The sequence below is a fragment of the Pelodiscus sinensis genome, chromosome 12 (genome assembly GCF_052426305.1).
Source record: "Pelodiscus sinensis isolate ZL-2025 chromosome 12, ASM5242630v1, whole genome shotgun sequence".
NCBI lineage: Eukaryota > Metazoa > Chordata > Testudines > Trionychidae > Pelodiscus > Pelodiscus sinensis.
Genome location: NC_143063.1, coordinates 51,632,380 through 51,659,206, shown reverse-complemented (window position 1 = coordinate 51,659,206; position 26,827 = coordinate 51,632,380). Strand labels below are relative to the sequence as shown.

The following is a 26,827-nucleotide window of genomic DNA, read 5'->3' as shown; positions in this document are numbered from 1 at the left end:
ACTCTCTGGTTCCTACCAACAGAAAAGTGGGTACTCCCACAAACCCAGCCTCCTCCCTACTCTCTTTGTGCTTTCTGGTCCAAATTGGATTTAGAGAAGGATCCAAAAATTACCCCAGATAGCAGAGTTTTAATCTCTGGGGGGCCAAAGCTCTCTTTTTTTTTTTTTGCCTTATAAAAAAAAACAAAAAAAGATAGTTGGTAGCTTTTCATCCTTAGTACTAAAATGTCAGTTATTCACCTATTTCAGATGATTTTTGTACATCTGGAGTTAAACATCCATTGACAAGAACCCTCACCAGAGGCTCTAAACAAAGTAGACAGTCATGGGGTAAGGGGGAAGGTCTTTTCATGAAAAGTAATAGATTAAAAGAAAGGAAACAAAGGGTAGGAATAAATGGTCAGTTTTCACAATTGAGAGAGGTAAATAGTGAGCCCCTGCTCTCCAAGGATCTGTACCGGGACCTATGTGGATCAATATTCATAAATGGAAAAAGGAGTTAATGGTGAGGTGGCAAAATTTGTAGATGATAAAAATTTGATTAAGATAGCGATGTCCAAATCTAATTGTGAAGAATTACAAAGGGCTCTCACAAAGCTAGATGACTGGCAACAAAATGGAAGATGAAATTCAACAATGGTAAGTGCAAAGAAATCTGTGTTGGAAAAAATAAAGCCAACTATACATAGCTACTTTGGACTCCATCATTTTGTGTTACCACTCAAGAAAGAGACCTTGGTGTCATATTTGTTAGCCCTCAGAAAATCATCTGCTCAGTAAAAGCAGCAGCCAAAAAAAAAAAAAAGCTAACATTAGGAACCATTAAGAAAGAGATATAATAAAAAGAGAACGTGCCACAGGACTCCTCACTGCTTTAATAAAAAGAGAAAATATCCTAATGCCACTATAAAAATCCATGGTATTCCCATACTTGTATATTGCAAGCAGCTCTGGCCACTCCTTCTGAAAAAAGATACCTTTAAAACTGGAAAAAACACAAAGGTTTAGGGGTATAGAGCAGCTTCTCACCAAGACAGATAAAACCAAACTGGGCCTTTTCACCTTAGACAAAAGAAACGAAGGGGGGATATGATATAGGTCTATAAATCATGAATGATTCCCTTCATATAACATAAGAAAAACTGGTTCCTCACCTCTTGTAACAGTTGTTCTTCGAGATGTGTTGCTCACATCTACTCCAAAATGTGATGCATGTACAGACGCTGGAGACGTTTTTCCCTAGCAGCAACCCTTAAGGTGAGCCAGGGAGCCTACTGGAGTGGCACCGTAAAGTGTGCTCTATATAACCCTGCTGATCCATCCGCCCCTCAGTTCCTTCGTGCCAGCTACTCCAACAGAGAGGAAGTGGGGCAGGTATTGGATGGACATGAACAAAACATCTTGAAGAACAATAGTAACGAGAGGCGAGTAAACGTTTTTCTTCGAGTGCTTAGTCACATCACTTCCAATTAGGAGACTCCCAAACTGCTCCCAAGAGGTGGAGTCAGAGTTAGTGTGTTACGAACTGTAGCACAGCTCTACCTACAATAACGTCGTTCCTTGCCTTCTGGCTGATTGTTCAGCTTGGCCTCTGAGGACAGGACAAGAAGCAATGGACTTAAACTGCAGCAAGGGAGGTTTAGGTTGGACATCAGGAAAAACTTCCTGCCTGTCAGGGGGGTTAAACATTGGGATAAGTTGCCTAGGGGAGTTGTGGAATCTCCATCATTGGAGATATTGAAGAGCAGGTTGGACAGACACCTGTCAGGGATGATCTAGATGGTGCTTGTTCCTGCCATGAGGGCAGGGGACTGGACTCTATGACCTCTCGAGTAGGGATGTAAGCGACTAGTCCCTCAACTAGATGCTTCCACCCACCCCTGCTGCCTCTATCAGAGGCAGTGGGGTGGGGGAGCAGGAGCCAGTGGTGGGGGGAGCAGTTCCCCCCAGGCACCGTCTCCATAGGGGTCAGGGGAGGCAGAGAGGTAGCCGGGACCAGGCCCATGCTGGGAATCAGCAGATTCCCAGCTCGCACCCAGTCCCAGAGGCTGCACCTCTGTTATTCAAATGTATTGCGAGTCTGCAGGCTCTTAATACATTTAATACACATCCACCTGTTTCTTCCGGAAAACTGCCACCACCGCTCTCCATTGCCTCCGGCATGTTCACAAAATGCAGAGACCGAAGGGGAGCATTGCAAACTGGTATTGAACCTGACTTACCACAGAGAGGAGGAAGTATCTGTGAGACAGTCAAATGGCGATGCAAAAGAAGGCCCCCTTTTGCTTTTGGGATTAGAAAATAACAGGGATTAAAATCTTGCCCCTTTGCTCCTGAGGAACCTCCTCTATTGTCCTTATGGCCAGGCGTGATTGCCCCCTCCTGTTGAAGGTGTTGCTCATGAGAAGGGTCCCTGAAGAGGGATAGGAAAGGCGGGTGGGAAGTGGAGAACAGAAATGTGCATCCTGCTTCCACCGTGGGAAGGACCCAGTGTCCCAAGGCTGAAGGCCTATGCATGGAGGAAACGGGCTAGGCAGTTGCGAAAGCCAGGCCAAGGTGCAGACTGGCACAGAGTCCTCGAGCGTCCCATCAAAACCCTTGCTTTGAACTGGATTGGATTCTGCAGCTCCGTGGGCCTGGCCTGTGGACAAAGACGGGATTCTGAGCCTGTTAGTCTTGCTCCCCTGCAGCAGAAGGAACCTAGCCTGGGGCGTGGCTAGAACAGGTGCTGTGGGGCCTACCCGGACTCCTTTGAGTGGAAGGGGTATTTGTTCCCAAGGAGTGCAGAGTAGCGCGAATATCCATGAAGCTATGCAGCCTCGAGTCAGTCTGAGCCTTCGAGTGGAAGGTCCTTAAGGGCGCGCTGGACTTCTGGAGGGAGGCCCAATGAATGGAGCATTGCTGACCACCGACGGACTACGCCGGCAGAGGCAGAGTGGGCTGCTGAATCTAAGGAGGCTTGAAGAGCCACCCTGGTCAGAGTCTTGCTTCATCCACCAGCGAGCAAAGTCAGTTCCAGACTCCTCAGGAAGGAGCTCTTTACACTGAAAAGTGGCATATCACATGTGAAAGGTAAACCTGCTGAGGACAGCTGGCTGGTTCATGATCCTCAGCTGCAAACCCTGGCACCATAGACATTCCTGCAAACAGGTCCAGGCACTTGGGCACCGGTGCTTGCTAAACTCACTGGCTGCAGAGACCACCAGGGAACATGGGAGCAGGTGGGAATATAAAACTCGTAGCTTTCTGGAGGACACACATTTCATTTTGACCCCTTTGGTCACTGGAGGAACAGAGGACAGTGTCTGCCAGACAGAAAGGTTGTTTTTCCTCGACAAGAAGGGAAAAGCGACTCTTGAGGGCCCTTCCAGTGTCAGGATGTTAACCACAGGGTCCTCTATCTCTGCCACCTCCTCCGCTTGAAGGCCCATATTGCGGGCCTTGTGATTGATTGGAGGAAACCCAGAAGTTGAGGCACTTGCCACCGCTTCATCCAGAGATAAGGACGACAAGGCCAGGGGTGGAACAGTCTGCTGGTTCTGCTCCCGTACGCCCCCATGAGGACTCTCGGGAGAGCCATGCCCTGGAGCCCTAGCAGCTAAGGAGGCTATTTAGGGTCCTTTTCAATCAACATATCTTTAACCCCAGGGGGCTTGGACAACATAGCCTCTGGTGGGCGAGGGGCAGAGGTGGTCCATGGAGAGCTGGAGTGGGGAGGGGCTGAGACTGCCTATCAAGAAGCCATGCGGGCAGGCATCCAAAAGGGCCACTGAGGCAGTGGTGGCCATTGGGGTTGCCACGGCATGTGCTGGCCACTTCTGCACCTGGAGTTATGCCTGGTGCCCCTGGCCGGGACGAAGACACTGACAGAAAGAACCAAGAAGTTTCAGAGTTAGTCTGTACCGGAAAAAACAACAAATGGTCTGGGAGCACTTTAAAGTCTAATGAAACATGTCGATGCACAGCCCACTTCTTCAGATGACCGGAGTTTTAAGTTTAGGATGTGCAGATCCAAAATAAATAGGAGAGAAGCGGTGCTGAGGAGCCCTGCAGGAGGGCAACAAAAATGATGAGGGGTTTGGAACGGGTCCCATCTGAAGAGAGATTAAAAAGACTGCGACTTTTCAGCTCAGAAAAGAGGAGACTAAGGGGGGATAGGATAGAAGTCTATAGAATCATGACAGGTATGGAAAAAAAAGAATAAGGAAAAGTAATTTATTTGTTCCCATAACCAGGGCTCGATGATTGTGGAGAAAACCACTCACCAGCCCCGCACAGCGCATGTGCGGACCACCAGTGAACAGGGCGACCGGCTGAAATCTACTCGCCACGGGTGAGTAGATAAGCATATTTGTCGAGCCCTGTCCATAACGTAAGAACTAAGGGTCACCCAATGAAATTAATAGGTAGCAGGTTTAGAACAAACAAAAGGAAGTTTTTCTTCATGCAGTGCACGGTCGACCTGTGGAACTCCTTGCCACAGGAGGCTGTGGAGACCAGGACTTTAAGAGGGTTCAAAAAAGAACTAGCTAAATTCATGAAGGTTAGGTCCATCAATGGCTGCTAGCCAGGAGGGTAGGAATGGTGTCCCTCGCCTCTGTCAGAGGCTGGGAATGGGCAACAGGGGAGGGATCACTTGATGTGTTTGGCTGTTCACTCCCTCGGGGGCACCTGGCATTGGTCACTCTGGGCCAACAGCACACTGGGCTAGATGGACTTTTGGTCTGACCCAGTCTGGCCATTCTTATGTAGAAAAGGACTGGGAGGAGCAAGGTAGAGACCGACACCTGCTACCTGATTGGGAATGATGCCTGTTTCTTGGTCCTGGCAGGGGGCTAGCGGATCTGGTGCTGGTTAACAGTGCCATGTGTCAGAACCCACTAAGGAATGGCACCAGTGATTCAGTGCCAGGGAGCACTGAGTCTAATGCCCCCGTGCTGGGCGAGCTTTGAGCACTGCCCGTGCTGGTTAGTGGTGCAAGAAATCAAGTCAGAGCAGCGCCTTGACCGGCGCTGGTTCGGGAGGAAGAGCACCTCATCATAGCAGGCTTCCCTTGCCAGAGCAGTTGCCTGGCCAGCACCGGAGCTTAGGGATCTCTGTCCTGGCCAGAGGTGCTGTCAGCTCAGGTAAGTCTCTGGCAGCCTCGAATGTATTGGGCATTGAGGGCTCAACCAACTCCACCTCTTCACGTTGAGTGGGGGAGCCGCCTGGTGCCAGACTCGGCGGTGACTGAGCTACTGGAGTCGATGGTGCCACTTCCTCTCTTGCATGGGGGGCTCACTGGACTTGCGTCCTCTCTCGAGCCTCTCAGGGCTGGGGAGGTTGACTGTGGCCAAGGCTGCACCCCCCGGTGAGGGGCCAGGGATTGTCGGTGGTGGGGATCGTAGCAGATTCCTTAGCCTGCAGCGTGTTGCACGGCCGTGTCGGAGCGCTCCACAGCTAGGAAGTCAGGCCCAGGTGCTTGGGCCCCGCTGGTTGAAGAGTGGCTTCCATCAGCAAGTGCCTCAAGCGACAGTCCCTTTCCTTCTCTGAACGAAGCTCAGCGAGGTGCCTGCTGAGCTTCCCCCAAACAACGCAGACAGGAGTTGTGGGGTCACAACTGTGGCACAGCATCCCACCCTGAGTAGGCAGTAGTGAGCTAACTGCCACATGACTGACACATTTCGAAACACCTCTCTCCTAAGGCCAGACTGCTAAGCTAGAACAAGGCCAGGGTGCGCCTGCGAACTAGCCACCGGTGTTCCAACACCACCACGGACAGTAAGGAGGAACTGAAGGGCTGTCGGGTCTGCAGGGCCATATATAGCACACTGTACTGGCACTACTCTGCGGGCTCCCTGGCTGACCCAACAGATGCCGGTAGGGGGAAAGTTCCCAATGTGCATGCACGCAACATGCTCACACCTAGCTGGAATTGACGTGAGCAAGCACTCAGAGAAGTAGTAGAGGTCACTCGAAGAAACGACTGGGCAGCAGGTTTAATACAAACATAAGGAAGTACTTCTTCAGGCAGTGCACGGTCAATCTGTGGAACTCCTTGCCAGGGGATGTTGTGACGTCCAAAACTATAACTGGGTTCAAAAAGAGTGAGACACACTCAGATCAGATCGGCTCCTTGATGGCTATTAGCAGATGAACCAGGGTGCAACCCCCTGCTCCATGTGTCTCTAACCTCCCACTGCCAGAAGGTGGGATGGGTCTCTCAAAATTGCCCTATTCTGTTCATTTCTTTGAAGCATCTTCCCCAGGCACTGTCCCAGATAGCCTACTGGACCCCTGGTCTGACCCAGTCTGGCCGTTCTTATGTGATGAGTGCTAGAGGGCCAAATGATATACAAATGAGAATGGTCACACTGGCTCAGCCCAGTGTCCTGTCTTCCGACAGCAGCCAATGCCAGGGGCCCCAGAGGGAATGGACAGAACAGGGAACCATCAAGGGATCCCACCCGTCGCCCATTCCTAGCGACTGACAAACAGAGGCTAGGGACACCAACCCTGCCCAGCCTGGCTAATAAGTACTGATGGACCTAACCTCCATGAGGCAAAGGAGATCAGTGAAGTGGTGAAGGTAACGTTGACTGATGGACAAGCTAGATGGCTGGAGAACCAGCACTCTCCACCATACAGATATGCACATCTACCAATGAGTCCAGTCTAAATTGTAACTTGTCCACTTCTCCCAGAAATGTCTTTGCTTCCTTCTGTGCTCCCTCCTATGCATTTCTTCCTTCGGCTGATCATAAAACCACAACCTTCGTCTCATGCAAACTCTCTCTCAAAGTCTGCCACTGCTCTGAGTACATGAAATCTAGCTTTGTTGAATGTACAGCATGAGGGCCAGTTGATATTGGTTCGTATAATGACTACAATAAAAGTAGCAAGTGTACTGAAAGCCACTGAACTGGGCACCCGAGCACCTCACAAACAAAAGAGTTTGCCCTCGCAATCCTGGGTGAAATATGGGGATAGCGATACTGGCCTTTTCTAAATGGAAAACAGCCCATGAAAGGTTAAACACCTGCCCAAGGTCTCATAAGAAATTGTAAAAAAGCCAGAAATTGAATCCGAATCGGCTACATCATAATATCTTGTGCCTTAACCAAAAGGCTCCTGTTCTGCACACAGAGTAAGGCAAAGGGAGTGCCAACGGATACGCTAGAGCAGGCTATAGTCAAGGTATATCACATCCACATGTCTCCCATGTTCACAGAGCCAGTTACCTCATCATAGAAGCTAATCAGTAAGGTCAAGCCCTTTGTAAATCCATGCTGACTATTCCCGATCACCTTCCCCTCTTCCAAGAGCTTCAAAATGGATTCCTTGAGGATCCCCTCCATGATTTTTCTGGGAACTGAGGTAAGGCTGACTGGTCTGTAGTTCCCTGGATCGTCCTTCTTCCCATTTTCCAGTGATCCGGGATCTCTCCCGATCTCCACGAGTTTTCAAAGATAATGGCCAAAGTCTCTGCAATGACATTTGCCAACTCCCTCGGCATCCTTGGAGGCATTAAATCCGGCCCCATGGATTGTGTATGTCTAGCTTTTCTAAATAGTTCCTAACTTGTACTTTCCTCATCAAGGGCTGTCCACCTTCTTCCCATACTGCCTTGCCTAGTGCATTTGTCTGGGAGCTGACCTTGTCCATGAAGACACAGGCAAAGAAAGCATTGAGTATGTGACGGGATGCAGTCACAGACAACCCCTCAGGGTGCCCCCCGGGGTGCTGACATGGCCACTGCCACTCGCCTTCCCGCTCTCTGGGGCTCCTCACCGCCCGGTCCTGCTGGGCCAGCTCTGTTGGTTTCCCCCAGCCAAGGCCCTGAGCTGAGATCCCTGCCCCCGCTGAGAAGCAGTACAGACACTGAACCACTTCAGGTCCGAGGAGAGTGCAGTTTAGGGCCCAACCTCCTGAGGTAGCACTCCCCAGATGGAATCAAACCCCAAAGAATTAGTTAAGCCCCCGTTAGCAATGAAAGGGGGAATGTGCACACCGGTTGCCCCCACCCCAGGTAACAATTATTTACACTGCGCTTGATAGAAAATAAAAATGGTTTTATGAAGTGGAAGCCGTAGGATTTAAGTGGTAATAAGTGAGACCAGGCAGAGCAAAGTAGGTTACAAATCAAAAGAAACAAAACCCCTTGGCTAATTCTACAGGGAAACCTCAGTACAAATTTAATCAAACTCACCCTAAAACCTCTTTTCCAGCTGCCACACTAAACCAGGGCCCTCTTCCACGCCCTGGGGTCCCTGGCCCCTTCCTTCAGGTGCAGCCCAGCCAAAAGACCTCTGCTTTCCTATTTCTTTAGTTAAGGAGTTGAGGCCACTCCCTACCAAGCACTGCTCAGACTGAAGGACAAAAGATTGTTTACCAGTGGCTCATCTAGAAGTTACAGGTAACACCCTCCGTGTCTCCCATTCACACATTTGAAACTCACCAAGTATTCCCCACTCCATGTGTCTAATTTTACACACACAAATAAGACATAGAACAGAGTAAGATAAACAGAACCAGCAGATCACGACATGAAGATCGATGGGTTACATGAAATAACATGTTACTGTAACTGTAACTGAAATAATTCGCTCAAACCACCTTTGAGTTATGTATATTCATGTCCATGAGTCCATTTCATAAAGCATGGGGGGGTTTCATCCTGTGCCTTCAATAAGGCTTCTTTAAAATACTGCCAGCTCTCCTGGTCTCCTTTCCCCTTCATGTTAGCATCTCAGGGAATCCTGCCCATCAGTTCTCTGAGGGAGTCACAGTCTGTTTTTCTGAAGTCCAAGGTGTGTATTTTACTACTCTCCTTTCTTCCTTTGGTCAGGACCCTGAAATCTACCATCTCATGATCACTGCTTCCCAGGTTGTCACCAGCCTCTACTTTCCCTACTAGTTCCTCCCTGTTTGTGAGCAGAAGGTCAAGCTGCACATGGCCCCTGGTCGGTTCCTTCAGCCCTTGTACCAAGAAGTTATCCCCAACATTCTCCAAAAACTTACTGGATTGTCTGGGTACTGCTGTTCTGTTGCAGTCTCCCAACAGAAGTCAAGGTGATTAAAGTCCCCCATGAGAATCAGAGCCTGTGATCAGAGCCCGAGTTCTCTCAGTTATCTGAAGAAGCCTCATCTACCTCATCCACCTGATCCAGTGGTCTATAGCAGACACCAACTGCAACATCAGCCCTGTTGCTTCCACCTCTAAACTTAACCCATAGGCTCTCAACAGGCTTTTCTCCCTCTATATACTGGAGCTCCAAGCAATCATACTGTCCTCTAACATACAACGAGGGTGTGTCTAAACTACATGGCTCCATCGATGGAGCCATGTAGATTAGGCTGATCGGCAAAGGGAAATGAAGCTGCGATTTAAATAATCACGGCTTCATTTAAATTTAAATGGCTGCTGCGCTGAGCCGACAAACAGCTGATCAGTTTAGACATACCCTGAAACTCCTCCTCCTTTTCTCCCCCGCCTGTTCTTCCTGAACAGTTTATACTCTTCCATGACAGTGCTCCAGTCATGTGAGTCATCCCACCAAGTCTCCGTTATTCCAATCAAATCATAGTTCTTTACTGGGCCAGGGCTTCTAATTCTTCCTGTTTGTTGCCCAGGCTTCTTGCATTTGTGTACCAACACCTGAGATAACCAGTTGATCGCCCTACCCTCTCCATCCGAATCAGGGGTCCTCCTTTGTTGCTTGGTCCTCCTTGTGTTTCTTCCCAGTATCTAACTTCCTCACTTACCTCAGGGCTTTGGTCACCATCTCCCAACGAACCTAGTTTAAAGCCCTCTTCACTAGGTTTGCAAGCCTGCCCACAAAGATGCTCTTTCCTCTCTTGGTTAGGTGGATCCCATCTCTTCCTAACAATCCTTGTGCCCGGAACAGAGTCCCATGGTCGAAGAAACCAAAGTCCTCCCTCCGACACCACCTGCGCAACCACTCATTTACTTCCTCAATTCGATGAGCCCTACCTGGACCTTTTCTTTCAACCGGAAGGATGGACGAGAACACCACTTGCACTTCAAATTCCTTGATCCTTCTTACCAGCGCTACATAATCTGCTGTGATCCGCTCAAGGTCCTTCTTGGCCATATCATTAGTTACTACATGGAGAAGCAGGAAGGGGTAGCGATCCGAAGGTTTGCTCACTTTTGGAAGACTCTTGGTCACATCCTGAATGTGAGCTCCTGGGAAGCAGCACATTTCTCGAGATTCCAGGTCTGGACGGCAGATGGATGACTCAGTCCCTCTTAGGATGGAGTCACTGACCACCACCACCCGTCTTCTTCTTTTGGGGGTGTGGTCATGGACATGCCTTCCGGTAGATGATGTTCCCTTTTGATTTCTACCCTGAGAGGTCCCTGCCAAAGCATTCTCCACCGCAATGCCTGTGCAGAGAGCCTGAAAGCGGTTACTTACCTCTACAGGAATGGGGGATACCTGAGTTGACCTTCTTCTCCTTCTAGAGGTTACATGCTGCCAGTTCTCTTCCTTGTCCTGTACTGCCCTCACTGGCTTTTCAGCCTACTGTGCCTGCAGGATTAAACGCTGCCTTCTATCGAGGAAGTCTTCATCCTCTCTGATGGAACGTAGAGTCAATACTTGGGCCTCAAGTCCTCTAATTTTTTCTTCCAAAATGGTGACCAGCTTGCACTTGGTGCAGATGAAATCCCTTCTTTCTTCCAGGAGGAAGACAAACATGGTGCATGTTGTGCAGATAGCAGCAGCAGACTTATCACTATCCATACCTGCCTTCCTTCTGACAGATTCCTCAGATGTTATTAAATGCATCCTTGAAGGGCAGGAGTGTAGTGAAAAGATTTTAAAGAATGGCGAGTGTATCTCACCCCCTTCCCACTCCCCTTCCAAACTCCCTCTCAGCTGTCCCTGTTCGCTGATTCACTCCTTTATAAAGCCCTGGACTGCCTGATAGCTCCTCCCCCTGATTAAGGCTCAACCAGTGAGCAGAGGCTCCTAGATTTCAAACCCTTCACAGCTTCCACCTGCCAGCCACAGCATACACTGCATGAGAGGGAGGGGAGAATGGAAAGGAAAAGGAAAAAAAAAAGTAAGACATATCCTACTAAGGTAATATCAAGGAACCCAAAAGTGGTGACAACTTTATTATATCATAGTATGGAAACAAAATATGTTGGGTGTTTTTTGTTATCCAATCTAGTTAATGATCCATGCGAAGTAAATGTATTCCTGGCAGTTCTAGAGACAGAACTGTAACTTGAACAATATGGGGTATGCAGAAGTTGCAATTCAGAAGAGACTGGAGTTTTATAATCCAGTCCAAAGATATATACTAGACCCTTTGACTACAGAGATAGTCTCCAGGTTTTAGGCTTATACCATTCACTTCCTGCCAAAGCACTTGACTAAAGCCTGCAAAACATCCCCAAGACCCTGGAAGAAGGTCATGTTTCAGGATGCAGTCATGATTGAACAGGGAGTTAGAGAAAGTTTCAAAGCCTGCAGATACCACTTTACCCCGGCATTCTGGGCTTTCACATTAAAAAGCACAGGCAGTAAGGAATTTCTAGTGATTACTGCACCTTCTCATTGTGGCCACCACAACTGGTAGGGTCTGACCAGGTAATTTTCCACAGAAGAAGAGAATGTAGAAACAGAATTCCCACTCAAAAGGAAATCTACTTAAGATGCAAAGTTTTCAGGCTCTTTGTTTTTGGTTAGCGTGTCACTCCCAAGAGAACAAACTAGAGACCCCAGGGGGAAAGATCTGCCCTGGCTTGGGTGGTGAGGAGCCCCAGAGAGCAAGGTGGCGCACGTCAGTGGCCTCACCAGCACACCGGGAAGCACCCCAAAGAGTCTTCTGTGATCGTGCCCTCTCACATCAAGAATGTATAAGGGAGTGTGGGAAGCCCAGGCAACACAAAACCCTAATCAACAGCGAGGGAAGGAAGGAAAACCAAAGAATGCCTCCAAAGTATATTTGCCTCATCCCTCCATAGACACCATGCTTGGTAAATAATGAGAACCATGGCGAAAAGGCCCATTCTTTTTTTCATTGTAGTAAAGTACAGACCACCAAGAACAGTTGGACTTGAATACCGTGCATTGGTTCCCATACCGGAGCTGTTATTGTTGGCCTCAGTACTGGAGTACAAGTTTCTGCTAATGTTTTTAAAACCCTTGCCCCCAATAGCAAGGCTGCAAGAGCAAGTTTTAAACAGTGAAGGAAACAAAAAGGAAAAAGACTTTGAAAGTATTGTGCTCCTCTTCTTAAATAAAATGTTCTGGTGGAGCTCTTTTTATTTCCTTATTTTTAAAATGTATAGATGTTTTTCTTCCTCTTTCGCAGGAAGAACTCTAAAGTGCATTGGTGAACATCTGTAATTTACTTACAAGGGAGATACCACTGCCAGAGAAATGCAGATTCCACAGCTGTTAACCCAGAGGACAGCCCAAATTAAGCAGATCTCAAAATAAGGCCTGAAAAGTGCACTCTGAAGAAAGGCAGCATTTTTTTCAAAACTGGGAGTGGGCCTGTCAGCTGCCAACTATACTCCAGTCCAACAAGCAATGCTCTACATTCACCTGATTATTACATAGGAAATCCATCACTTACACATATACAAAAATGACAGATAACTGATCCTTCCTCGTTGCAGACATATTTAAGGACCAGCACATGAAGAGATTGGAAGCGCACACTGAAAGGACAGTCTTCCCTCCCCCCACCTTGATTTCCATGATAGTGAAACATGAAGTCCTCATTTACCCACAGAATAGATTCAGCATGGGAATGACAGGACAAGGATCTTCAGACCTGACATGCCGTGCACAACTGACTAGATCTCCATGTCCATTTAATCGTTGGCCTCCTGCTGAGATGGAAAGAGGGGACCCAAGTAGTACTAAATATACTAGGGGAAGGCAGGTTGTAATATGAATTTTGCTTCTCTAGGAAATGGACTGAGATCCTTGCTCCTATTATGGGCCAAACAGCATAAGGAGGAAATGATTTTCGGTCACGAGTCCCAAGGGCAGGAGGTAACAATTTTCAGTTACGAGTCCCAAGCCCTTTCACTCCACTCCCCTAACACACACATCTATCTATGGTAAACTAACCTGTGATAGGTGCAGGCACAGAGCACTCGGCCATCAGCACGACAGTTTAAAAAACACACTGAGTTAACGATATTTTGTTCTAACTTGCTATGTCCCAAATTCCAGCCTATTTTCTAAAGAGACATTTCTTTAAAACTTTATCCTTTCCCCCCTCGGCTGGCTCTAATATTAAATGGGACTCTGTCTGTTTAATTGCTTGAAGGATTGCTCCCTCTCACACAAATCATCTTTTTCCATACTAGGGTCTCTTGTTTAAGTTATAAATAAAATACTCCAACTATTTCTTTTTCCCACAGATGAGAACATTAAAACTCTGACATTTTAATCTGTTCTGTACAAGAGTGAGTTGTGTCAGCACACTGCTTCCAGCTACAACAACAGAAAAAACCAAGTTTAATTAAAGACAGAGCGGAAAAGCTGCACCGTGCTGTCTGAGCCACAAGGACTCATTGCGCAGTCTCGTGCTCACTCGTACTGCGTTACAGGAAACATTTCCTCCTTAGATACCTTTGAGCAGACAGGAGAGAACATTCCCATTTTCAGATCAGCATTGGAGAAGTGAGACAAAATGAGAACAAATACCCCGATTTCACACTTTGCTTTTTAAGTCAATGTATGGTGCTCACGAAAGTGAAGCACTAGCAGAAAAGCCCAGTGCTGTTGCAGTTTTGGGGTTCTTCTGAGGAAAAATCCCTGATAAGGATCAAGCAATGAATGCATAGGAGACTCGTATACAGACATGAACAACAGCATTGTGAGAGTAAACTCACTTCACCCGTGATTATAGCCAGTTGATGCCAAAGTCTCCAAAGGTGAAAGGTTACACATTGTAATTAGTGTACCATGTCACATACTCTTGCTGACTGTAGTGAGATGAAGGCTGAGCCCATGTACCACAGACCTAAGGAACAGCGGTCAAGCCTTTGGTAATATAAAGCAACGGTAAGTTGTGAGTAAGAGGCAGGCTATGCTCACAGAAGTTGGCACAAACAGGGCTGACATTGCAGAAATACTCCAAGCTAAGAAACATGAGAGTCCTGTGGCAACTTAAAGCCTAACAGATGTATCTGGGCATTAGCTTTCATGTGTCAAAAGCAGTTGGTCACATGCGTGGTTCACGGGCCATATCTTGCCCACTCCTGTTATAGAGTCTGCCAGGCGCTATCACAGAGCTCTGTTCACAATAAACCTGGCCTGGCACCTTATCTGATTCTGTGGTCTTTGGGGATTCCCTCGGAGTCTCCTGTGCTGGCTACCTGCTCAGAGCCAGCACAAGCTATGGGGGGAGGAGATGCACACAAGTGAATGGTTCTCATTGGACAGAGCAAGATACTTGTCAGGACAGCGCACCGGTGACCTCTGGCCCTCACTGACAAAGAGCATCACAAGCACGATGCATATTTCGATGGGGTGTTCTTACTCAGAGTCACGCATCCCGCAGAGATCCTCTTGCAATTCACCCTCTTTGGCAACCGGGGGTCAGGCTGGTGCAGGGATTAAGTATAGCAAGTTCTTGCTCTGCCCTGGAGAGCCCGGAACAGCCAGCTATCCCAGAGGCTCATCTGCAAAAGGAAGTGAGGGCTGAGGAGAGCAGAAAGGAGACTGGCTCCCGGCCCTTTGCCCACCCCCGAAAGGAAAGCGCTGAGCTCTCTCGCCTGTGACATTCCTATCCCTACCCCAACCATTCTCTGCTTCCAACAACCTCTCCCCCCCAACCCAGAACTCTACCCATTGCTCGTTCCAAGACTCTCTTGGCCTCCGTCTGACGGCCACCCTGGCGCCCGCCTTCCCCCAGGCCTGGCTCCACTGCAGGTGTACGCCAACCACTGGCTCTGCTGCTGATTCTTAAGAGACACACATTTATTAGGGGAACAGAGTTCTTCAGAAGAAGAATTTGAAATCACTTATCAGAGGCCTCACTTTCAGTCGGCTCAGTGACTCACATTTTCAAGTCATGAACTTAACTTTTCCAGCATGAAAATAATCCAGACTTGTAGTTAAAACGGCATCAGAGAAGTTCATCTGCACACTTGGCAATGGGACCATTCCAGACACTAAGGCTGAATCATGGGTTCCTATGAAATGAAAAGTAGCTTACTTTTAGTACTTTCTAGTCCATGAAAAAGGTAAAGAGGAATATGCATCTGAATTTGCATCAACTATTTGATTAGTCGATAAGGGCACCTCCACCTTCGAAGAGCCCTGCCGACTCTTGCTACATTTCAAAAGCGGAAGCACTGTGGGGAGAATGGGGCCAGAGGGTGACCGCTTGAGTCCCCTGCTGGCCCCATGTTCCCCACAGTACTCTTGCTTTTGAAATATAGAAAGAGCCCTGCTCTTGCTACATTTCAAAGGCGGAAGCGCCGCCAGTTCCCCGCTGCAACCCTGCTCCCACCCCCACCCACCCCAGAGACGTTGCTGGGGGTACAGGCTTTTAAGCTGGCTCCCCCCTGCACCAGCTCCTGCTTGCTCCCCCTTGCTGCTTCTCTCTGATAGCGGCAGCAGGGGAGGGGGAGCGACTAGTCGAGTCACTGGCCAACTATCCGATAAGCTTACGCTAGTCAACTAGTCACTTACATCCCTACTCTGTACCACTTCAAGACTCACCACCAGGGCACCGTCTGCTGATCACTCCAGGAATTAGCTCCTCTGCACCCTTGGAGCACCTTCTGCTGACCGATGTCTTGCCCGCTGTTAGGTGTACTTTGTCTCCACCTCTACAAGCCCCGTGTCCCACCCAGGCCCCAGTGTCCTTCCTTCAAAGCACTGCCCGCCTGGCGATAACAGGTCCAAGGTCCTCCCCTCCCAGGAGACCCCATTAGCCCTAGGCTCACCTTGCCTCGGTGACCCACTGCAATTCTTCATCTAGCCCCTTCCCTCGGGGCTAACTGCCGTCTGAAATGGCCACTTCAGCACTGGCAAGAGGGGCTGGACTTGCTGCCTATTCCTGTGCTGGCTGACCCCTCAGGCCTTCCTCACAAAGCCTCAACCTGGGATTTCACCAGGCCAGAGCTCTCCAGCTCCTCCTGCCCTTCCAGGGGCCCCCATTTGTGTAGGCAGTGGGTGTCTCTCTCATCCTTGTAGCCCTTTTTCAGAGAGCCCAAGCCAGCCCAGACTGGTTCTCAGTATCAGTCTGCTCCCAGGGCAGTTTTCATCCCTCATACATCAGTGTGGTGCTAGGGCCCCACCACAGCCTCACTCCTACCTTGAATCAGGAGCCACCGGCAGCTCTAACCTACACTCTGCTAAAGCGTGTCACTTGGCAAGGCAAGCTTCTCAACGGGCCGAGAGAAGAGTGAGGGCATGTCTACACTACCCCGCTAGTTCGAACTAGCAGGGGTAATGTAGTCATCTGCAGTTGCAAATGAAGCCCGGGATTTGAATTTCCCGGGCTTCATTTGCATGAAGCCGGCCGGCGCCATTTTTAAATGCCGGCTAGTTCGAACCCCGTGCCGCGCGGCTACACGTGGCACGGGCTAGATAGTTCGGATTAGGCTTCCTAATCCGAACTAGCTGTACTCCTCGTTCCACGTACAGCTAGTTCGGATTAGAAGCCTAATCCGAACTAGCTACTCCGTGCCATGTGTAGCCGCACGACACGGGGTTCGAACTAGCCGGCATTTAAAAATGGCGCCGGCCGGCTTCATGCAAATGAAGCCCAGGAAATTCAAATCCCGGGCTTCATTTGCAACTGCAGATGACTACATTACCCCTGCTAGTTCGAACTAGCGGGGTAGTGTAGACATACCCTGAGAGACTCGGATGAAGGTGCAAAGAACCAAAGAAGTAAATTTACCAAAAAACTCTGTGGAAACATTTCAAATCAATTGTTTTCTGCCTCTTTCCCAGACAATATATACAATACTAGAAGATTTACCCCACGTTGCTTGGGCCCTTCAGGGAGGGGCTGGTGGTGTGGTGGGTGCAGGAGGCAGGGCAGGGGTTAGGAGTGCAGGAGTCAGGCAGAAGGGTGGGAGGTGTAGGGGGCTCAGAGCAGGGGGCTGGGAGGTCTGGGGTGTTCAGGAGAAGGGGTGGGGGGCTCAGGGCAGGGGAGTGGGGAGGTCTGGAGGGCCTCACCAGGCCCACCTGCACCAGCAAGGACAGCGATGCTCTTGCCAGTCCTGTGGCTCCTCCTGGGGGGAACTAGGTCTTCAGTGCCCAGCCCTGGCCTCTTCGGGTACAGTACTCCTTTGGGGATGCAGGGCTGTGTGGCCCAGCCACAGTACCTGGAGAGGTTCCTCAGGGAAACCCAGCCCCTGACAGAGCTCCTCTGGGGAGGTGGGGTTGCTGGCAGGCACCCCCCACGCACACACCCATCCAGTACTGCGGCTGAGAGCTGGGGGGAAGAATTTGGGCAAAGGGCCACTTACCTGGGCCAGTGGCCTGCAAGATGGAGAGCCCTGACTCCAGTTGACCACTCTCTTCCTCATGCATTTCCCCTCCCCCTTGGTCACTCTGCAGTAGAGCTATTCCCCACACTCGCTACCCCAATGGACACTCTGCAGTTTAACTGTACAGCCTATCAGCCTCCTCCCATTCCATGTGATGGAAAACAGTCCCATTCCAGGCACACCCCGTTTTCCTAGCACAACCAAACCCTGACCTTGCTTTTAAGTTAGGATAAGAGGAAGCGGAGTACTAAATTTGGTGGTCCTAGAGCTTTCCATTTGGGAGGAATTCTTGAAAAAAAGAGACTCTCAGAAAGACGGACTCACAGACAGAGAGACACACGAGCTCTCTAAAACATATAGCTATAGATACAAACCATATTCTATTTTCCAAGTAAATTAAATATCCATTCAAATTAGGGACATAAGCGACTAATCAACTATCCGATGAGCAAAAGCTTCTCGGATAGTCGACGCACTAGTCAACTAGCCGCTCCCCCCTCTTGTTGCCTTTATCACAAAGAGGTAGCAAGGGGGGATAAGAGGAGGGGCGCTGGGGGGAGCCAGCTTAAAAGCCAGTTCCCCCCAGCTCCAGCTCTGTGGGAGGGGGCAGGGGCGCAGCAGCAGCTTTCCAACTTTGAAATGTACAAGAGTCCCCGCTGGAACTACTGGCAGAGACAGTGCAGAACTTGGGGCCAGCCGGGATCTTTGAGTGCCCCGCCGGCCCCAGGCTCCATGCAGGTGCTTCTGCTCTGAAATGGACAAGAGACCCAGTAGAAGCTTTTGTCCATTTCAAAGATTGAAACTCCACGTGGAGCCCAGAGTCAGTGGGGGGGGGGGGGGGGGGGGTCAGAGTCCCGGGCCCCACACATTGTTTCAGTCTTTGAAATGCACAAGAGCCCCTGCTGGAGCTCTTGTACATTTCAAAGGCAGAACACCACAATGGTCCTTATCGACTAACCAAATAGTTGACGGAAATCCCACTGACTGACTATTCGATTAGTTAATCGAAATTTAATATCCCTAATTCAAATTATGGATCAGATTGTCAAAAAGCTCAGCTCCTGTTTAGACATCCAAATAAGTTTTCAGAAGACCTCAGTATTCTGACTGCAGAGTCACTCAAAAAATCTCATGCAATGTGTGCTGAGCCCTTAAATATAGCCCTATTTATACTGCATTTGCTGCCTCTGTCAGTGGTTCACGTATACTAATTACCTTGTATGTGTGCACATACTGATCTGTCTTTGCCAGGGGTGTCCAAACTTTTTTCAAAGAGGGCCAGATTTTATGAAGTGAACATGCGTGAGGGCCGACCATTTTGCCTGACATTCTTTGAACCATTAAAATTAAACGCAAATTAACTATTTTATGCAAAGTTTATTGCAAACAGCATACTTTTCATTTCGTCACATGGATGACAAATCTAAACAGGTGTTAAATCACTCTGCCTTTCATATCTGAAGGCCAGATGAAAAAAAAATCCAGGAAGCTGAAATATATGTCAGGAACATTTTAAAGTACATTACATATTATTGGTAATAAAGGTTGTCTGTCAACTTTTAAGTTCAAAAAATATGAACAGGAACATAACACCAAGTATATATGTTGTGTCCAAATATATTTATAACTGATTTAGACCAACTGACATTAACTGAGATTTTACAATGTATTCATCTCAATACATATGGATTCGTTGGGGGCCATAAAAGATAGATATTGCCAAATTACCTGTGGGGCCATATTAAACCGGAACACGGGCCGCAATTGGCCCGCAGGCCGGACTTTGGACATGCCTGGTCTATGCGCATCTGCTGTACCATTTGTGTATGCTACTGCACTGTGCCCACATTTGGGATACAAAGTGTCTGCATCTGCATTATTGAGTGTTCTTACACACTGCATGTTAGCCATTAGGGTGTGGTCCTGTGTGCATATGTACTTTCCTCTCTCTAGAGAGATGTGTTATACTGTGTCATGAAGACTCTTCTGAAAACACGGTGTATGTCTATTTTATAATCTTTCCAATTTATAAATACTGCTCTAAATTTCAGATCTATGAATCCTGGGTCAGGAAGGACCTTAGCAAGAGAACTCTTTTCCCCACTCCTAAGGGGGAAAAAAATGCCCATTTAAACTCATTGAAACCAAGTCTGGACTCCAGAGGTCCTTTTAGACAATTGAAAGCGAAATTTTCCAGCCCAGCAGCTGTAGTTCATTAGATCTGCCATGGACCGTGAAAGCCACTTGCCAATAGTGTCGAAAGACTATTACTCATTTTAGTCTCTCCAAGAGGACAACTCTCTTTCCAGCAATGCATTAGTGGAAAACACTGAGTCTGTGACTGGAAAACTGCAGCACACATCAATGGAAGTTGCATACTGAAAACTAACGCCAAGCTGGGATGGCAGAAAGAGATTCCAGCTTTTCACCTTCAGAGACAAAAGCTTCCTTGTAGATTACAAGGAGGAAAAAGTGTTTTGGCATTAACAGTATATTTGTATTATGTATGATAATCGCAGTCTGACCTAGCAGAACTGTCAGTCTAAACTGCAAATTCTCTGCGTCTGATTGAGCCTCGTTAATCTCTGCAGTCCACAAAAGGAAAAAAAAAAAAAAACTCTGGGCCAGTCAAATAAGCTCAGAATGTCAGTCACTGTCCAAGCAATGCAGCTAATCGTAAATATCAAGATCTCCCTCTGAGATAATCTCAGATTCCTGGGCTCAAGCAACAAAGAGAATCTGGAAAACACTCCTCTCTCTCATTTTCATCAATTCATGGCTTCACAAATTCCAAGGCCAGACAAGACCCTTACGATCAACTAGTCTGACTTCCCACATAATACAGGCCAGAAAACTTCCTCAAAATAATTCCTACAACATTATAAAAAAATTGATTTTAAAATTTATGGAGAATCCACCACAAACCTTGGAAAATTGTTCCAATAGTTAATTACTCTCACTTTTAAAAATGTATACCTTATTTCCAGTCTGAATTAACATTAATTATTAATTATCCTAAAATGATACTATTTATCTAGGGCAATGTCTAGACTGCAGGCTTCTTTTGGAAGAAGCTTTTCCGGAAGAGATCTTCCAAAAAAAAAAAAAAAAAAAAAAAAAAGTCTTCCAAGAGAGAGCGTCCACAATGCCAAAGTGCATCGAAAAAGCGATCTGCTTTTTCGAAAGATAGCGTCCACACTGACTGGATGCTATCTCACATTTAAGCTGTGATCACTATGGACAGAGTGGCCACCAGGGCACCTGTGCTTTTTCCTCTTTCCTCTTCTTGTGAAAGAACTCCCTCTTCCCCGTCCATACACAACTTTTTCTGAAAGAGCTCTTTCGGAGAAAGGCTTCTTCCTTGGAGAAAGAGGTTTACCAATGTCGGAAAAACCCCTCTGTTCTTTCAATTTTCTTTCGGAAGAACACAATTGAAGTGTGGACGTAAGCGAAGTTTTTTCGGAAAAATGGCCGTTTTTCCAAAAACACCTCTATAGTGTAGACATAGCCTGGGATGGAACAACTGTATGGACTCCTGACCATTCAGGCATTTTTATTGGTGGACAGTGTACTGCATGACTGGAACTGGAATACAACTATGTCGTACTACTTGATTTCCTTGGGTCGTCCCTTCCTTCCTCACAAGAAATTCTAAGTTTTTCTTTTCAATACCAGCTTTCCCCTCCACTTCTAACCTGTATCTAGTAACTCTCCAGTCACAGGAATGTAGTTTCCAAAATTCCAAATTGTACTATTAGATGCCTGACCACAACTCTAATGATGCATCTAAACCAAAGTGAGTTCCTTCAAGTATCCATGCCTGCTATGTTAGGGTATGTCTACACTACCACCCTAGTTCGAACTAGGGTGGTTAATGTAGTCAATCGAAGTTGCAAATGAAGCCCGGGATTTAAATATCTCGGGCTTCATTTGCATCTTGCCGGGCGCCGCCATTTTTAAATCCCCGGTAGTTCGGACTCCGTGCCTGCGGCTACACGCGGCATGGAGTAGGTAGCTCGAATTAGGCTTTCTAATTCGAACTACCATTACACCTCATTCCACGAGAAAGCCTAATTCGAACTACCTACTCCGTGCCGCGTGTAGCCGCGGGCACGGAGTCCGAACTACCAAGGATTTAAAAATGGCGGCGCCGGCAAGATGCAAATGAAGCCGGGATATTTAAATCCCGGGCTTCATTTGCAACTTCGATTGACTACATTAACCACCCTAGTTCGAACTAGGGTGGTAGTGTAGACATACCCTTATAGCTTAGAAACAGAGGTATTGCCAGACTGGGTCAAATCCCTGGGCCAAGCTAGTCCAGCACTGCCTCTCTGACAGAAACCATCGCCCAGCTGCTTCTGAGGCAGATGCATGAAATGCCAGAGAAGTCAGGTGTGGTAATCTGCCCCCATGAAGGTCTCATTCTAACCCCGATAGCTAGAGATTGGCTTAAGCACTAAAGCATGAGGGCTACAACACTTGTAATTTTCTGAAGCATTAGCGACTATAATTACCTTCTCTAGACCAGTCACATCAGTACCTTTATCATAGCTGCTCTCGTACAGCTCCTTTCCAAGATAACAAGTCTAATGTTTTTTACTCATTCTCTCCACACAGAATTTTTCATGCTTTTAAATCACTATTATCCTCCCTCTCTGAACACCTCTTAATTCTGCAATATTCATTCAAATATGGGGTGACCACATACGGTGTGTCTACACTGCGGGGCTTAACTCGAAATAAGCGATGCCAATTAAGCTAAGTCAATTGTGTAGCTTATTTCGAAATAGGGAGTGTCTACACAGCACTTATGTTGAAATAGAGCACTTTTCCTCCGACTTCCTTTACTTCTCATACAATGAGGGTTACAGGAGTCGGAGTAAGAAGACCTAAGCTTGATAGTATTTTGACACTATTTCAAAATAACTGCCTGCTGTGTAGACACAGACTATTTTGGAATAGTGCTAGTTATTTCGAAATAGTGTTGCAGTGTAAATGTGCCCTTAGAATCCCAGACTGGCAGAAACCTTAGGAGTCACTGAGTCTAACTGCTGCCCAAAGCAAGACCAACCCAGCTAAATCAACCAAGCCAGGGCTTTGTCAAGCCAGGACTTAAAAACTTCTAGAGATGGAGATTCCACCCCCTCCCTAGGAAACCCATCCCAGCGCTTCCCCACCCTCCTAGGGAAACAGTTTATACTGATATCCAACCTAGACCTCCCCCACTGTAACTTGAGACCATTGCTCCTTGTTCTGCCATCTGGAACAGTCTCTCTCCTTCCTCTTTGGAATCCCCCTTCAGGTAGTTAAAGGCTGCTATCAAATCCCCCTTCCTTCTTTTTCCCTCCTCATCCCCTCTTTTCTTGCTGTTTATTTGTACCTCTGGACTCCTTGCTCCATTCACTTGAAGAAGTGGGCTGTGCCCACAAACGCTCATGATCCCATCGACATGTTTCGTTCGTCTCTATGGTGCTGCAGGACCATTTGTTGTTTCTTAAGTTTTTTCAGTTACAGATTAATGCAGCTACCCCCTCAGACTTTTAAACAGGCCTGTAGAAACCTCTCGTTACCCTTCACATCACTTGCTAGCTGCAATTCCAGTTGCGCTTTGGCCTTCCTGACTATACCTCTCAAGCATGTCACAGCTCCAGTCAAGTTCTCCCCCACAGTTACTCATCAGACTGTTTTGAAGAGATACAGTTGCTAGATGCTGTGTGTTTTACGCCTCTGGTGTCTAAACAGAGTCCTACTACACTGTCAATTGGCAGAGCCTCTACCTAGCTCTCTCTCCTACCCCCTAAGAGCTGTATCCATGCATCTCTCCACCCAGCCGCTAGAACCAGTGTTGAGCGTTTGAATTACCCTCAGCGCTTAAACACACCATCTTCCAGAACACCTGAGAGCTGATCTTTGTAGTCTACCTCTTCAATGATACACCTAAGTGTAATGCATGAAAGGCACAGACACTTGGCACAGCATTCTAACAAACCTTCCTTAATTGCATGAAAAATATCACGATCTATACTCTCATAAACCCTACATACATTTCCCTGCCTGTTTCCTCATCACTCCATAGCATGCTTTGGGCTGGGGCCAGGGCTATCTGGGTTAGACCGGTGTCTTTCTGTTGCAGTGCATATCTTAGGCTCTGATACACGGAGCCTCCTCTCACCACTCCTACGCCTCCTCATCTCCTTAACCTTGGCAGACTGGTCCTTCTCTTTGCCTTGCTCTAACCAAACTTCCTATACGCATCTCTTCACCCAAAAGTTTTTATATCCTTCTCCCTTATCAACACTGTTCCTTTAAACTGCTTGCAAAATGCCCTCTCCACTTACACAAAAGGACAAAGTACCTTCTCCCAGCTCCAGCTAAACACCTTAGCAAACCTACTGTCCCAAGGTGCTTCACCACAAACAGATTCTTTTTATTTCTAAGGACCTACATTGCCCCTTTTCTGGCAGAGATGTGACTCGGCCCTACCAGCCCACAGAGGAAACACACAGACAAAGGGTCACTCAATACAGAATTTTCATGGTAACAACTTTATATCATCAACCAACATTCATAAGTGACACATAGGTTCCCCAAAGCATTACAACTTCAGCGCACACACTTTTCCCAATCAGACTAACTCTCCGGTCATCTGAAGAAGTGGGCTATGCCCACGAAAGCTCATGATCCCGTCTACATGTTTTGTTAGTCTATAAAGTGCTACCAGACCATTTGCTGTTTTTGTTCTGTAACAGAGCAACTCAGCTACCCCTTGAAACTCTCTGATCTATATAATGGGATTATTTTATTTTCCTTACTATTCTCCATTCAAGTCCTTATGCAGCCTAACATTTAGGTAGAAGTTTTGTTTTGTGTTGACTGGTTTTGTTTTTTAACTGTAGCTGCACACTCAGTAGGAGTCTTCACTGAGCTGACACCATGATACCCACACGTCCCTTTCTAAGCTGAGAGTTAATCTGCGGTAAAAGCCGTTCACATGTTTCCTCCAATGTGCATTGCTCTGCATTTATTAAAACTGAATGTCACCTGCCGTCATGCTGCCCATTCACCTAGCTTGATGAGGGTCCCCTAAAGCTCTTCCATCTCCTATGGACTTCAATAACTTACATAATTTTGAGTCATCAGCAAATGTTTCCACTCCGCTGCTCACTCTCTTTTCCAGCTCATTAATAAATGTATTAAGCAGTACCAGGCTTAGCACACACCCATAAGGCATCCCCTGTTAACCTTTTGGCATGATGAAAATGTACCACTTCTTTCTTACTCAAATAACTCACCCTCCCTATTACACACTTCACCACCATAGGTACCTGCCCTCAGATCAGCAGAGCGCTCTGCTATATTAGGGTTGCTTTAACACCCCCAAATAATTACAGCAAAAAAAAGATCTTTTCCTATCTGACCACAGGACTACACCTGAGCCTACCAGGCACAGAACACTATTAGATACATTGACAGAAACAGTCTGATAAACCCTCCCTAGCCAGTGAAGTGAGGTTTTTACACTCAACACCGTTCTTCTGTTTGTCTGTTTGCAACATGATCATTTTTGAAAGCTACAGCTGATCAACTCCAGACATTTCAGGGAATGTTCTAGGCAACAGCAGCCAGAAGCCTTCTGATTTCAGTGAAAATAGTAAAAACCAAAAGGGAGAAATGGGGGGCATATTGAGTCCCTGGCATCTGGTTAGCAGAGGCAGCAGCTTTAAGCCAGTCTGTGATTATACAGAGAGTAAGAACCACTTGAAGGCAGCCACTGACACATTGCAGCATGACAACAGCCTCCATGTAAAGTTGTAAAACGTTCTTAACTGTGAACAGATAAGTTTGCATAATGTAGACTAGACTCTCTTCTTGCAATGCAGACTCCAGGAAGCGTACGGAAGAGATGGTCTATATTGAAGGTTGTTTGAGCACAAACAACATTGCACCTGCAATAAACTCATATTTTTCATGCTATTTTGTTCTTTTTAAGCACATTCAGATGAAGAGGGCTGAGGGTATGTCTACACTACTCTCCTAATTCGAACTAGGAGGGTAATGTAGGCATACCGCACTTGCAAATGAAGCCCAGGATTTGAATTTCCCGGGCTTTATTTGCATAAGCCGGGCGCTGCCATTTTTAAATCCCGGCTGGTTCGAACCCCGTGCCGCGCGGCTACACGCGGCAAGAACTAGGTACTTCGGACTAGGCTTCCTAGTTCGAACTACCGTTACTCCTCATTCCACAAGGAGTAAAGGTAGTTCGGACTAGGAAGCCTAGTCCGAACTACCTAGTCGTGCCGCGTGTAGCCGCGCAGCACGGGGTTCGAATCAGCCGGGATTTAAAAATGGCGGTGCCCGGCTTATGCAAATGAAGCCCGGGAAATTCAAATCCCGGGCTTCATTTGCAAGTGCGGTATGCCTACATTACCCTCCTAGTTCGAACTAGCGGGGTAGTGTAGACATACCCTGAGAGAGTGAAGTACATTCACAGTCTGGAGAGCAACTATCCCTATTTTTCTGTGTACATGGGAGAATATTTTAGCAAAGGCCTTTCCTAAAAGCAGGAACCTTGACAGCAGGAAAGTTGCACTATGTGACCCTATAAATACTTTACTAGAAAGTCCAACTCTACAGCAGAGAAGCACAACTAGCAAACAGACTGATTGTTCTTACACATTGTATGAATGTGCATGAACGAAGACCCTTTAGAAAAGAAGGCAAGAAAAAAGGCATTCAAGTAGCGAGTTTTATGAGAGAAAAACAAACAGCGAGTTCAACAGGTTCCTGAAATCCCAGCAGTGATCGATAAATCGACTTTTGCTTCACCTTATATGAAGTGGCTGTACTTAGCAAATCACTGTGTAAGCTGCCTCAATAACAGCACTCCTGCTATCAAGTTTACTTGCAACAATTCCAACGAAGAAATTAATTTCTTAGATGACATGAAAAGGTTATCTAGAATGAGGAAAACACAGGAGACTGAGCTTTCCACTAATAAAACAGACAAATATCAGTCTCTGTACTGAATTTGAGGCTGGGTTTTTTTTCCTGCAAGATCTTGAATTCCCTGTGGCCCAAACACTGCCTACAATATATATATATATATAAAAATATAAACCTCACAATGCTGTTCAAAGGATGAGTTCCTAAAAATATAAAGAAACTAATGAACTAACTGGCTCTATTGTTCTTGGATAATAGTTTGCATTGCAACTCCTCGTGCAAAGGCCAAATCAAGAGACTACACCATTAGAGCAGCTAATGGTTGAAAGCTAGCGCCATATATTAAGAATCTGGTGTTATAAGCCACCCAATGTTTTGTTCCACTTCGAA

At 47.2% G+C, this 26,827-nt stretch overlaps 1 long non-coding RNA gene across 2 annotated transcripts in view; it reads right to left on the bottom strand.

Annotated features, from left to right (window-relative positions):
* Positions 1-12,713: 12,713 nt before the first annotated feature.
* Positions 12,714-26,827, bottom strand: part of LOC142831027 (uncharacterized) — a 40,833-nt gene continuing 26,719 nt past the window's right edge. For both annotated transcript variants that reach the window (XR_012906616.2, XR_012906617.2), the window contains 2 exons: positions 15,044-15,175; positions 12,714-14,662 (listed from right to left, as the gene is read on the bottom strand). This is a non-coding gene — a long non-coding RNA (uncharacterized LOC142831027). The remainder of the gene's footprint in view (positions 14,663-15,043; positions 15,176-26,827) is intronic.